Source organism: Podarcis vaucheri (genome assembly GCF_965113315.1).
Source record: "Podarcis vaucheri genome assembly, chromosome: 6".
Taxonomy (NCBI): Eukaryota; Metazoa; Chordata; class Lepidosauria; order Squamata; family Lacertidae; genus Podarcis; species Podarcis vaucheri.
The window spans coordinates 78,151,279-78,165,237 of NC_138764.1; the positions used below are offsets into that span (position 1 = coordinate 78,151,279).

Sequence of the window (13,959 nt, forward strand, 5' to 3'; positions counted from 1 at the left end):
TGTGTTTTGATTTACTTCTCAGTACTTGCATGAAGAAAAGGAAGTGTAACAGGTAAGGACAAGAAATGAAGCTGCAATTCAAAGATCTTCTCCCAGAATGACTAACACAACCTTGAATCCAGTTACAGATAGGTAGCCGTGTTGGTCTGCCATAGTCAAAATAAAAAAATTCCTTCCAGTAGCACCTTAAAGACCAACTAACTTAGTTCTTGGTATGAGCTTTCGTGTGCATGCACACTTCTTCAGATACACTGAAACAGAAGTTGCCAGATCCTTCTATATAGTGAGAAGGTGGGGAGGGGTATTACTCAGAAGGGTGGTGGGAATGGGAGATTGGCAGATAGCTGAGATGAGCCTGTTGACGACTCTTAACGACTGCAAGACCTATTTCCTGTAAGACCTATTGCAGTCGTTAAGAGTCGTCAACAGGCTCATCTCAGCTATCTGCCAATCTCCCATTCCCACCACCCTTCTGAGTAATACCTCTCCCCACCTTCTCACTATATAGAAGGATCTGGCAACTTCTGTTTCAGTGTATCTGAAGAAGTGTGCATGCACACGAAAGCTCATACCAAGAACTAAGTTAGTTGGTCTTTAAGGTGCTACTGGAAGGAATTTTTTTATTTTGACAACCTTGAATGTTACTTGCTGTGATAACCTCTTCACATTAATATGTGAAACTCTATATGGAAAGGTATATCTTGTGAACCACTCTGAGACCTGAGAGTATAGGGTAGTATATAAATTGTAGTAGTAGTAGCAACAACAACAACAACAACAACAACAACAGAGCTCTTACAGGTTCCCAAAGCTAAGCCCCTAGCCAGAGGATTGGGAAGCTGGGTGATCTATGCATCAGCAATGGTGGGTCCTGGCAGAGTGCTGGGACCTGGGCAGATGTCCAACTCTGATACTGCCTCTGAGCAGGAGTGAGCAAAAGGAGGCAGAGAGCAGTAGCAGGACTGCTGCCAGCTAGTTGGTAATGCCATCTTAGCCTTCCCAGCCCTTTTCTGCAGCAGCTGAGGAACAGCACCCTCTTAGAATAGTCAGACAGTTTGCCTCGCTAGCTGCACCCAAAACCAGCTGTTGTTGGTTTCCAGAAGGGGAGAAACTTATTTATATGGATCTGCAGTTGAGGCTGGGCTGCTGCCAGTGGACAGCCCCCAGTGGGGGCAGCTTTGAAGGGTGGACACTAAAGGGAATATAGCCCTTTGTGATTATCCTTTGGGGTGTGGGGTGATGAGCATTCCCTGTGGGTGATTGATTGTGGATGGATTTGCTCTTAAAAGAGAGATTGGAGCAACCAAGGGAGGGGGCATGATTATATACGATAATAATAACAACAACAACTTATTATTTATACCCTGTCCATCTGGCTGGGTTTCCCCAGCCACTCTGGGCAGCTCCCAACAGAATATTAAAAGCACAATAAAACATCAAATCTAGATTCCAAGAGACAGGCAGAATGCTGAGGAGCTGTGTCTGTGATGTAAGTATGAACACAAGTCACAAATGTATATCTAGTGTGATTGGTGGGTATTTGGTGACTGCTGTTTTATATTATTTTGATTGACTGAATTTATTGTATTGAGTTTATTATGCATTTCTTTGGTGTTAATAAGAAGTTCATTGCTTTGGGGGCATTTTGAGTATATAAATAAAGCACAGCATAGCATCCAAAGTCTGGAGCGCAGCAGGCAGAAACTCTGCTTTGTTGACCAGATAAAGAATCAAGGACAACTAGACTTAAACAGTTTGCTTTAATGCATCAGGAGTTGCACTCTGGCATTTGGACACAGACGCTTTTGGACACACTCAACTTGGCTGCCTGGGCTAAACCACATTCTTTTGATGCCCTTCATCCTTGAGTGTATTGGGTTGGATTGAAGGCATGTTGATTGTATAATTTATCCCATTTGGTGAGTCAAGTTTGCATTCCAAAACCTAAAAGCTACAAGTCATAGAAGGCTGACTTTTTTATGTTGCCCTGGAATCAGGCTGAGTGTAGAATCATATACAGCACCCTTCAGTGCAATCACCCTCTTATACCTCTTAGTCAGAAGTCTTAAGATACCAGACTGACTCAAGCCCTGTCCTTATTAAACGTATCCCTTATTCTTCCTCTGAGGAGTTCAGAGCAGCTTACATCTGGCTCCCAGGAGGTCACCTATTACCCAGGCAACTCAAAGGGCCAGAACTGCTCAGCTTCAGCAGTGGATCTGAATCACATGCCTCAGACGACTCTTGACTCTGCCTGGAAACAAAGAGTTCTGAACCAGGAGGGTAGTGGGAAGCTTGGGTAGAAGACGCTGCACATGATCATAGGTATGAAACTAGTGTTGAGGAAGAATCAAGGAATCCTCCCATGCTGTGAGGGTTTCATGGCTTCTCTGGCTTTACCTGACCCCCAAAAGCAATAAGGGGAAATGGCTCTAAGAGAAAAAGAGCAGTGATTCATTCACCCTGCCCTGTTCAGGGCTTGCAACTACAACTTAATGAACCTCTCCCCAAAACGCTCATTCTTCCTCAGCCAGTTTAATAAACTACAGTGGTACCTCAGGTTAAGTACTTAATTCGTTCCGGAGGTTCATTCTTAACCTGAAACTGTTCTTAACCTGAAGCACCACTTTAGCTAATGGGGTCTCCTGCTGCTGCTGTCGCACCGCCGGAGCACGGTTTCTGTTCTCATACTGAAGCAAAGTTCTTAACCCGAGGTACTATTTCTGGGTTAGCAGAGTCTGTAACCTGAAGCGTATGTAACCTGAAGCGTATGTAACCCGAGGTGCCACTGTACATTTATATCCTATGCCAGAATCCCTGCAGGATCTGTCGAAAAGCCCATCTAGTTCAGCATTTTGTTCTCACAGTGGCCAGTCAGAAGCTTACAAAAAGCCCTCTATCAGGGCACAAGCATAGGATCACTCCTAACGCAAGGACAGAGGATCTATCTAACTCTAGTTGTTGTTGGGCTCCAACTCCCACCATCCCTGAACATTGGCTGTGCTGGCAGAAGCTGATGGGAGTTGGAATCCAACAATACCTAGCTGGCCGCATATTCCCAATCCCTGTAGAAGCAGGAAGCCAGAAGATATCTCAGGCGTCTCTGGGTCCTTGCTGTTCCTTACTGCCAACTCCCATGGAATGGATACTGGCTCCACCAAAGGAACGTCTACATGGAGAACAGAAGCCTGTTGGAGGAAGCAGAAGTTCTGGCCAGCTAAGCGCCACACTTGCAGAGGAAGAACTTTGTGATAACTATAGCTTGTTTCCAGGCAGATGGAGCCTATTTATTTGGAGACTGCTACTGATGGTTGGTGGTTGATAGCTCTGTGGGGGATAGGACCATCCAACTGAAATAATAAGGACTTGGGCACTTCATCTTCATGTTTTACAGCTGCTCTGTGTTGCACAGGTTCAAAGTGGTCTGTGTTGATAGGAATTTGAAGATTGTTGCCCAGTTCCCTCTCCAAGCTCACCCCCTCCTTTTCTGCACCTAGCTAAATTCACTAATAATGTGAAGTTGTAAGTTAACAGACACAGCTATGCTACTTTCAGCTTCTGCCTTTGTGTGACAGTCTTAGTGTTCTGGTGCACCAGCTCAATATCATGAGTCACAATAAGAAGATAAGACTAAGCCCTTGTAGATCAGGCCAATGGACCATCTAATCCAGCATCCTGTTCTCACAGTGGCCAACCAGGTGCCCATGGGAAGCCCATAAGCAGGGCCTGATTGCGACAGCACTCTCTACCCTCCTGCACTTCCCAACAACTAGCATTCAGAAACATACTGCCTCCAACAGTGGAGGTAGAACATAGCTATCAGTTGTTATTAATACCCTCCATGAATTTGTCCAGTCCTCTTTTAAAGCCATCCAATTGGTGGCCATCACTGCCTCCTGTGGGAGCAAATTCCATTGTTTAATGATGTACCTTCTTTTATTTATCTTGAATCTTCCAACGTTCAGCTTCTTCGGATGTCTACAAGTTCTAGTGTTATGAGAGAGTGAGATGCTTCATTACTAGCAAAATGCTTCATTACTAGCCAGAGAGCAGTTGTGCAAGTTCCTATCCAGGTCTGTATAGCAAATCAGCAAATGAGACCCTCCTGGTGGCATGGTGTTGGGGACCAGGAAACAGATTTTTCAATGGCAGCTCCTCTCTTGTCAAACCCCACCTCCTGAAAGAGGTGTGTCTGGCCCCATCTCCCTTTAGTTTTTGGCAGCCACCTTTTCTGGCAGGCCTTTGAAGGAAGAGAGAGACCTGATTGCTGCTGCTATTAGTAATTTCCATTCAGTGATTTGTTGTGTTGCGTGTTTTAAAGGATAGGGTTACTTTTATGTGTTGTATGTGTTTTGTCTGCATATTTTTGTTGTAAGCCACCACCCCTAATTTTAACTAATTAGATTTAAATAAGTAAATAGATTAAGCATTAGACATGCTTAAAAAACCTTGATTTCATATGGGCTTGGGCTTGTCGAAGCCACGACTCCCTGTTGGTTTATACTAAACTGACTTTACGAGCCTTTCTTTGGATGAGACTTTAACTTCTGTCATGGGATTATTACCACCATGGTTTAGCCCATAACTGCCAATTTGCGATGCTCTGAGAACTCTCCTGCCTATCTCTCTCTCTCTCATCAGTTAACTTCCTCATCAAGGTGTTAGCAAACCTGAACTTTGCTTAGAATATTTATGGGTGCATCAGAGACACTGCAGGCTTCACCACACCACTTTGCAGGTGGGGAACTTGCGGCCTTCCAGATACTGTTGGAGTCCAACTCCTATCTTCCCCAGCCAGCATGGTCAATGGTTAGAGAAAATGGGTGTTGTAATCCAACCACCATCTGGCGAGCCACAGGCTCCCCACCGCTTCTATAGAAGAAGATACCCAAGAAGCACTTGAAGGTTACAGCATCAAAGCATCTTTTGCAGTCTCATTCAGGCCACAATTCTATAACTATTTACCTAGAACAAGCCCCACTGAATGCAGTAGAACTTCCTTTTGCACAGACAGAATCTTAATACACCAGGATAGGCAGGATCCTCGTGGTCCCTTCCAACTCTATGATTCTGATAGGGAACAAGTAGCCAGCCAGATGTGTTGCACTCCCAACTCCAGCGGCGACTGGAGTTGTGGTCCCACAACAGCTGGAGGGCCACAGGTTGCCCGTCTCTGCATCAGCTCCCTTTATTTGCTGCGCTCAGCTGTCTACTGCACAGAATCTCATCCATCCTGCTTGTCAGGCACCCGGCCCCGCCTGCCACCACCACCAAGCCCCACGTCTGGCGAAGATCCACCCACCCCCAGCAAAGGAGGACCCAGCCAGGATCGTCGGAACTATGCCTGCACCGCTTCGTTAAGGGGATCACATCCTTGAGAACAGTCAAGCGCCGATTAGAAGCGATTCTCCACCTCTCGCTTCCCTCCTCCCAGCCCGCTACCTCCAGGAGCGGACTTTTCCAAAAACACCATAATGAGTGGGGGGAAACCGGAGCCTCAGCCTTTCCCCCCAGCTCTGCTCGGCGGCACTCGGCTTTTCCAGCAAAATCCCCCTTCCCTCTCTTCGAGAGCCTTTAAGGGGTGGCTGCTTGGCGCGCTCTCGGGCGCATAAGCCGGGAGACCGTCGAGTTGTGATCGCTTCCTTCCCCCCCTTCGGTCGTCGCGATGGTGCGTTCTGGTGGAAGGACTCTTAGCGCTCGGACTCTAAGCTCTGCCAGTTTGCTCGCAGCTCGGTAGAGTTGGCGTTAGGCGCTGGCTCGGGAACCCGGCGGTAGCTCGGGCTGCTGCTTCTGGGCTATTACTCTGTCTGTGCTGGTGGCTCTCTCACTCTTTCCTCCTTCCCTGTCTCTCACTCACTCCTTCTTTGACATTTTTACTTCTGAGTATTTTCTTGCTTGGTGAGTATTTCCCCCGCTTCTTCTTCTCTTCCTCCTCCAACTGCTTTCCCCCCTTTTGTTCTTTTCAAATTGACAACATAAGATGAATAATGAATTACTTTTTGGTTGTGGTTTTCTTTTTTTCCTTTTTTAAAAAGAGACACTACCTGTTTTGTTCTTGGTTGTTGTTATTCGTTTGTTTTCCTTGCAGTGTGAGGTCTAGCAGCTGTTTTTACCCTTTTTTGGCTCTCTTTCCTACACCCCCCACCCCTAAACTATTTTTTTCCTTTTGCTTAACCCCCCTTCTGTTTTTTCCTTTACAACAATTAGTTCTGGTTTTTGCAACCTTGTCTTATGCACTCCTCTGCTCAAATTTAAAAAAAAAACACCACCCATTTTCCTTTTTTCTCCCTTCTTCAAATGTTTGCCTAATGTGCGTGGTTTTCTTTCTTTGGTCTTTGAACTTTTAAGTGTTTTCTCCCCCTTTCTTCATTATTACAAAAAAGGGTATAGTTCTTGTGTCTGCCGAATGATATACCACTTTCTTGGACTTTTTTTTTTTGTTTGTTTTGTTTTATAAAGGAATTGGACATGCCTGTCAGAAATGAAATCTTTTTTCCTTTTTCTTTTAAAAATGGTTCCTTCCCAATTGGATTTCAAATATGTTTTGTACTACGTCAATACCCTCCACCTGTTTTAAGTCCCACGGAGCGTCTGGAAGGGGCAAAGAGACCAGAGGTGCTACTGTGCCTACAGATAGCCAGGTGCTCAGAAAGGAAAAAAGTTTTCTGAATCTCTGAGAACCCAAAGTATAGGTCAAATCCCTTTCTCTATTGGAGAAGCACCAAAATTCATAATAATGGTAATAATAAATAAAAACAGTCCAAATATATGTTGTCAACCCTTCCCCAGTGAAGTGTACTTGATGTCCGTGTGTTGGCTTCTTTGTGACATAAATTATATGACCAGTGTTCTGTCCATGATATCTGACAGGTTTGTTGATGGTTGCATTGCAAATGTTATTTGTAGATCACTGTTGTGCAGGGGGCAGCTGGGGCGGGGGGCATCTCCTTACTCAATTTTTAAAATGCATTCAATTAAGTTTTCTTCATCGGGGGAGATTTCCAGATTTGTGCTAGAGCATGTCCTGCATGCAGAAGGTCCCAGCTTTAGTTGCTGGCATCTCCAGGCAGGAATGGGAGAGACCTCTGCTTGTAGTCTGTGGATCTGCTGCCAGCCAGTGTAAACAATACTGAGCTAGGTGGATGGATAATTTCCTAAGCTTGGTCTTGTGCCAGTGTGGCCGGAATAGTCTCTGAATGATCTGATCTCTGGGTCACTGTCAGATATGTATATATAAGGGATAACAGTCAAGAGCTAACGTAGCAAGATAAGTTTAACACATGTTTTATCATAAGAACATCAGAAGCCACCTTATACTAGGTCAGATTACTTGTCCATCTGGCCCAGTATGATCTATTCTGAGGCTGCCCTCCTCCATCACTTGTGACCTGGTCTTTTAAACTGGCAGTACATGTGGCTTTCTGCATGCCACACACGTGTTCTTTCACTGAGCTGTTGGCCCTCCACACATCCTGCTATGTTGCTTAGGTTTCTTTCAGCAGGAAACATTTGTGCATGCTTAGTACTATTTTAAAAGTGCATTTCAGTACACAAGTGCACTGCAGTTCCCTTTATCCTCAGTCCTCTTTAGAAACCTTCACTGGGTTTCGAGATGGTGCAGCTGAGAGTTAGTGACTTGCCCAAGGCTGTGCAATGAACTGAGCTGGGATTTGAACCTTGCCCTCTCACATCTAAATCAAACGTCGTCGTAGTTACTGCACTGGCCTATCAATGTGGGAATGTCATATTGCTTCCTAGAAACACGCTTCTTACTGATTTCAGCAGTTCGGGGACATGCACTATATAGGATGGCGAGCAGTCAGATCTGAGCTCTTAAAAAATACAAAACGACTCCACGCTTGTTTTTCCCCCAAAGCAAAATGCCTCCATTCAGTGCTTAGAAACTTTGGCTCCACTGGAAGGTTTGCTGTTGTGAGTAATCTGACATATCTAGAACATTTATTACACCCTTCAATAAAGGAGCTCAAAAGAATTATTTTAGTCTTGCAACAGCTTTGTGAAGTAGTGAATTTGCCCGGAGCCTTGCACTGAACTTTGCAGGATGTTTGGATCTAGATTTCGCAGTCAAACCCAACACCCCAGCAGTAGCACACTTGATCTTCACTTCAGAATGGAGTACTGTTTAGACATGTAAAGATTACATGAGCTCTGTTTAATACGTCTCTCAACCAGCTGAGCTAGTGCAGCACTGCTGCCCCTTAGAGATGTGAACAATTCAAGGTTGCTATTGAGCTCCCAAACCTTAGTTATTTATTTACTTACTAAAAACTTTACACAAAATGCCTCAAGGTGACTTAGAAACACACACAAAAGAAACACGTAGAATTTAAAAGCACAATACTTGGAATGCACTACAAGTGATCATACAAATACTTCTCAGTACATTAATCAACACCTCTGCTCCTTCTAGCAACATGATCACCTTTTAATTGACCTTAAATGCTGTCCCATCTTGGCAAAGGCTCCTGTTTCTGCAAGTACTTTTCCTGAATAGGTTGTGATGAAGCATCCTTGGATGTGCATTTGAAAATGTATAGTTATAAAACATGCTGTTTCCTAAAGCGACTTCCCTTTTAATGTATGTGCCATTTGAAGTCCCATGAATATGCTGAGAACATCCAGGAAGTGGGTAATATTGCAGGGGTTGGGGGCTGGAGATGAGATGCAAATTCAGGGCATCGTTGGCATGATCTCTTGAACCAAATAAGCTGTGAAAGGCAGGTGGTGAGCTTATGCATCCATTTCTAAATATGTCAGATTCATCAAGTGTGGCATTGCAATCAGTGAGGAATAACAGCTCCAGGGGCCAGGCTTACGTGCTAAAAACCAATTCATTGGAGCTAAATCCCTAAACTTCAGCTTAACTGGTTTGCAGGTTGGGCTGCGTAGAGGATGTTTCGGAATGGTGGCTTTCTGTTTTTAAAGTATTGATTTCACTGTTCTGTTGCATTTACCTTTCTAAGATGAGTTGTGCCTGCTTTTTTGTAGGGACAGTTTCTAAGAACAGGGGTTGGGGTTCCCTCCCCCTTTAAAAGAGCATCATGTACAGGACTTTTGTAATAAGACAATGAAATGCAACATCCATTGGGCTCAATCCAATCAAAAGTTTAGCAGTTTTGAGATTTGTTCATTCCAGTGTGGGGAGAGGTAAATACATACAGCAATCAGTAGGATTTCAATCTTCATAACTGGCTGGAACATGCCCATTGTGGCTGTAGAGAAGCAGGATACACAGAACTAAAATCTTACATGGCAGGGTTTTCTTGCTACTGCTTCATTTTTATTTTTTTAAAAAAAGAACTGTGAAGAAAATAACTTCCCTGGCAATGGAGTTCAGGCTGTGTGAGAAAAATCTAGACAACATCACAGTAATGGAGCAAGAGTAGAGCTCTTTAGAGTCTCTTAAAAGCTACCTGCTCTCAATAGTGGCTTGTCAGTGGTATTATTCATATTTATAGATGTTTTTGTTGAAGAGAAAAATCGGGCTTAGTTAGAATGTAAGGCATTGAGGCACATACCGTAGACTAATATTCCTCTGCTGCCCAACTGAACCCCATTGGAGGATATATGTGGGCTCTGACTGTCAAGATAAAAGTTGTAGATGGATTTCAAGGGAACGGCAAAACAAGGAAGGCGGAGCCTTATGAGGACTGTTGCCTTAGAAAAGGCAGATAACAAGGCAGGGGTTGGGGAGGAGTGTTTTATGTTGCATTGTTCTCATGGTCGGGAAGACTTGCCACCAATAGCAAATGCGTCAGAGAGGGGGATGTGCAGGTATGAAAGGGGAAAAGGATAGTAAGATGGAGAGGGAAACACTTGGGTTGGAAGGTGAGGGTTAGGGAGAGGAACTAGAGAATGAGAGCTTAGTCACACGTTACACTGAGCACGGATACGAACTGTCTCTACACATACACAGGCATTTCTGTGTACACATTTATACAGCTCAACTGTTAAGCGCACAAGTACAGAGGTCACACTTGTTGAATGTAATGTGTGGGCACCCCTAGACACAACAGAGGATGAGGACATACTCCCATAGTGGATTGTGGGTGGGTGTATTCATCAGCCAAAACCTTAGCTACAGGCCTTCTGCTTTGCAGAACATGAAAGGAAGATCAGGGTTGTTGATGGAGATCATTTATTTGAAAGGAAAACTGGACAGTTTTAGCTGTTCAGAGAAAGGAGACACAAGCATTGCCAGCAAGGGTGCTTTTAACTGGCCAGTTTGCAAGTGATTCAATAATGGAACCAGAACATTTTGATCCGTATCCCATGATGATTATTTGTGTTTGGAAATTCCAGACCAGCAACTAAATTGAGACTGTAAGAGGAAATGGCTTCTGGGTGTAAAATCACAGTAGCTTCCCTGATAGGCAGAATTTCATTCAGCTACAACATGAGAGGGTGGGATGGAGAGAGTGGCTTATCTGAGATTAAACCTAAACAACTTGTCCCTTAGCCATAGCTAATGGTGATTTTAAAATCCTGATCAAGATGGTATGGAACCATCTTGATTAGCATCAATCATGGTTAAGAGACGTGTCAACATATAGTCATTAATTTTGCATATATGGGGAGACAGGGAGGAGCGAAGCTTGTAATTCTATGCCTTTTCTTGTTTGCTATTCCTTGGTAGAACTTATTTCATTGGTTCCATCCTTAGTTAAATGGTAAAAGCAAGATCTATAGGGTTTTTTCAGCAAACACTGTTGGTCACTAAAGTCAAAGGTCTCCATTTTCAAGCTCAAAAAATAAGCTGACATGTGCAGGAGCTTGGAACTTGGAAAGAAACTCAAACTTGGAAAGAAACTCAAGAGATGTTTTATTTCAGGCTTAAATACAGGTTGCATGTTCACAGGATGCAGTTTTGTTGGACATGCATTAGAAAATAGTGTGTGGATAGGCTGGGGAGAATACAGTTATGGAAAGAGTGCAATATAAGCAAGCCCAGGAGGGGAGGGGAGAGCAAAGTCTGAAATAATGAGCTGAATAGATGTAACATTCACATATATTGCCACAGCAAATGCTTTCTAAATTCATAAAAATTCGCTAGGCAAAAGTGTCTTGGGTTAATAACGAGCGATTTTCTTCCAACCCATAAAGCTGTAATGAGGTAGTTAAAATGTAATCCTAAACCTACACTTTTCATACCTATATTTATAGGAGTAGGTTAATCTGTAGAATTCATGCTGATCTGGATAATCTGAATCTAGCTAAATTGTAGAGAGAAGCTTTTAGAGGGAAGGCAACAGGAACAGACTTTTTCCCCCAGACCTGAGATATGTCACTTTTTTATTTTTGCAAAGATGCCTGAGGCTATTGCATTTTAAAGAAGACAAAGCTTTTGTTTTCAAGCTGGCCTAGAAAAATGCCAGGGATGAATTCAAAGCAAAGGTTTTCAGAAGTTGTCATCTATGATTAAGTTGATCTCTCTCTTGCATAAGAATACACTGCTGTTGAGTGGGATAGTTTGCTCTAGCTGTTTTCTTCCTTCCATTGCATTTAATGCTCTTATGCTGTCAGGTGAATTTGATATCTAAGGTTTCAAGTCTGAATTATCTATTTTAATTAGAAGGTCAGGTTTGTACTTGGTGAAGGCAGCATTCCCCAGCCTCTGACTCTCTAGATATTTTGGACCACAATTGACACCAAAACCATGGAGGCTGATGGGAGCTGGAGTCTGGAAGCCACCAGGCTGCAGAAGGCTATCTTACAGAAACTGCATTCTGGCTGTTTTACAAAAGTCTAGATTACAGATGATTGTGGTGAAAGAGATAATGAGTAACATCTAAGTATTCAGGAGCCTTAATAAATTGAGGAATGTGGATTTACTTTTACACTTGACTGCTTCATGAGCAGGCATGGGTGATACACACTAATTCACATAAGCCAAAACATAAATGGGTTTGTAGAAGTTTTTTTTTCCATTTATGCAATCTTAAATCTGCTTCTTGCTGTAGTCCATTTGTAGTCTACTAAATGATTTGAGTGCCACCGTCTGTCTTGAAATCACTGTCTTAATCAGCCATGGTAGCATGTAGTGTCATTCGTTTTAAAACTGAATCGGAGAAGAGCTGATTCATACCTGCAGAGGCATCATATGATAGCTCATCATCATGTGGCTTCTTATCATCCAGGGACTCTCACTTCAGTGCATCAATCGCCTCCATACAGTGTTTGAGATTCAACAACGTGCAATCTCTACTCTGTGATGTTTGTGCTGGGATGGCTGTCTCATACAAGCAACCTGTCACTTGATGTTGTAGCTGTCAAGTCATGAGCATGTAAGAAGCCACACTTAAAGGTATGGCTTACTAGATTTAAATCTAGTATCTCTGCCTTCTAGAGGAAGGAACTGCCTTTTCCCCTATATAGGAATCATAGTTGATAAGGCTTTTTCAAAAACACTAAAACTCCTGCTTAGGTTGACATTAAGCAGCTATGGTTTTGCAGATGGTTACATTTTTGCAGGGCATGTGCATGTTGTATCTTTAGCTGTTGACCTCGCCTAGCCCTTGGAAACCCTTGAGAAGAGAGAGGCATTGAACTAAATAAGAAGCAGGCCTTCTTGCCCTTTGGGATGCCACAGGGCCACAAGTGAAGGCATAATGCCAGCTATGATGTCAGGTGTAGGGCAGGCCATACATGTCCTCATGGGCCAAATGGGCAGGTCTTGGGGGCCTGATTAGGCCTGTGGTCTGGAGGTTCCATACCTCTAACCTAGGGCATATCATACGGGGCTAAGAAGTTTCTTTTTGTGGCAGAAGTGGCAGAAGATTTAGCCCATTGCTTTTGCTTATTCACACACGGGTTCACACGCACGTTAGTACAGTAACACACAATAATAATAATAAATGCATTGGAGAAGATCTTTCAAAATAGTTGGTTTGCATAGGTTAAAATGCCAGGATAAAGAAAGAAAAATGTGCCTGATGCCTAAGACTAATCCTATCCCTACCTGGGAATAATTCCCATTGCAATCAGTGGGGCAGAACTCTGAGCAGACATGTATAGAACTGTTCTGTGTGCCATGCCATGTGCAAACCAAGCTATAAATTACTGACTTTAAATACATTCTACCAAGTTTGATAGCACAATAGGTTGTCAAGTCTCCCCCTGTGTCATGAGACAGAATGCTTTATATTGGGGATAGGAAACCAGTGACCCTTCAGATGCCTCCCAGTGTTCAGGGGTGGGGAGAGTCCAGAAATAGTTGGAGGAGTGCAGGTTCCCCATGACTCATCTATACCAGAAGCACTTATGCTAGATGCCTGTTCTACCCTTTATTGGAAATATGTTGACTCTTCTCTTTGTTTTTAGTAATGACAATTAAAAAGTGCTTAAAATGGAATCTGCATCATACAAATGAGCAGCTCATTCATTGCAATACTGCTCTAGTAGGATTGCTGTTGCTGTTATTTTGCCTTTGGGAAGGGGGACAAGGTGCATCCTTTGAGCATGAAGTTGAATGGCCAGGTGGTCCCCTCAAGACGTTTCAAGTGTTCACCTGGAGCACTTTGTCACAGTTAGGGTTTTTTTTTGGGGGGGACACAAGGTTTATTGCCCATCTCTGCTAGGTGAAGGCATGGCTCCCTGCTGGAAAGCGGGTTTTTCAGGCCCTGCTGATCTCAGCTCCTGGAAAGCCCTGTGTCTTTGCCCTCAAACAGTTTGCTTTCACCTGATGTCATGATTGACAGATAGGCAGCCCTACCCACACATGAAAGTAGCCTGTGGGGCTTGAGGGAGGTCAGAATCTGGCCTTCCAGTTCCCCACCTCTGTCTTACAGATTGAGACTAGGGGCAGAAGGATTCAGTACAATTCTTGAGCCACGGTGTCCAAACTAACAAGGGGTCCAAATGAGGCCTTGTGTTGTGTGGGTTGTTCCCTCGTCCTCCCCTCTGCTAGTTGAGTTTGGATAATTATGATTTTTCTTCAGA

At 43.7% G+C, this 13,959-nt stretch overlaps 1 protein-coding gene across 4 annotated transcripts in view; it reads left to right on the forward strand.

Annotated features, from left to right (window-relative positions):
- Positions 1 to 5,681: 5,681 nt before the first annotated feature.
- RALY (RALY heterogeneous nuclear ribonucleoprotein) overlaps positions 5,682 to 13,959 on the forward strand; it is a 206,819-nt gene continuing 198,541 nt past the window's right edge. For 2 of the 4 annotated variants that reach the window (XM_082226474.1, XM_082226473.1), the window contains exon 1: positions 5,684 to 5,898. The gene's annotated coding sequence lies outside the window, so the exon portion shown is untranslated. Of the gene's footprint in view, positions 5,899 to 5,975; positions 6,740 to 13,959 lie in introns of those variants that run through there. The other 2 variants (XM_082226476.1, XM_082226475.1) reach the window with 2 other exon arrangements.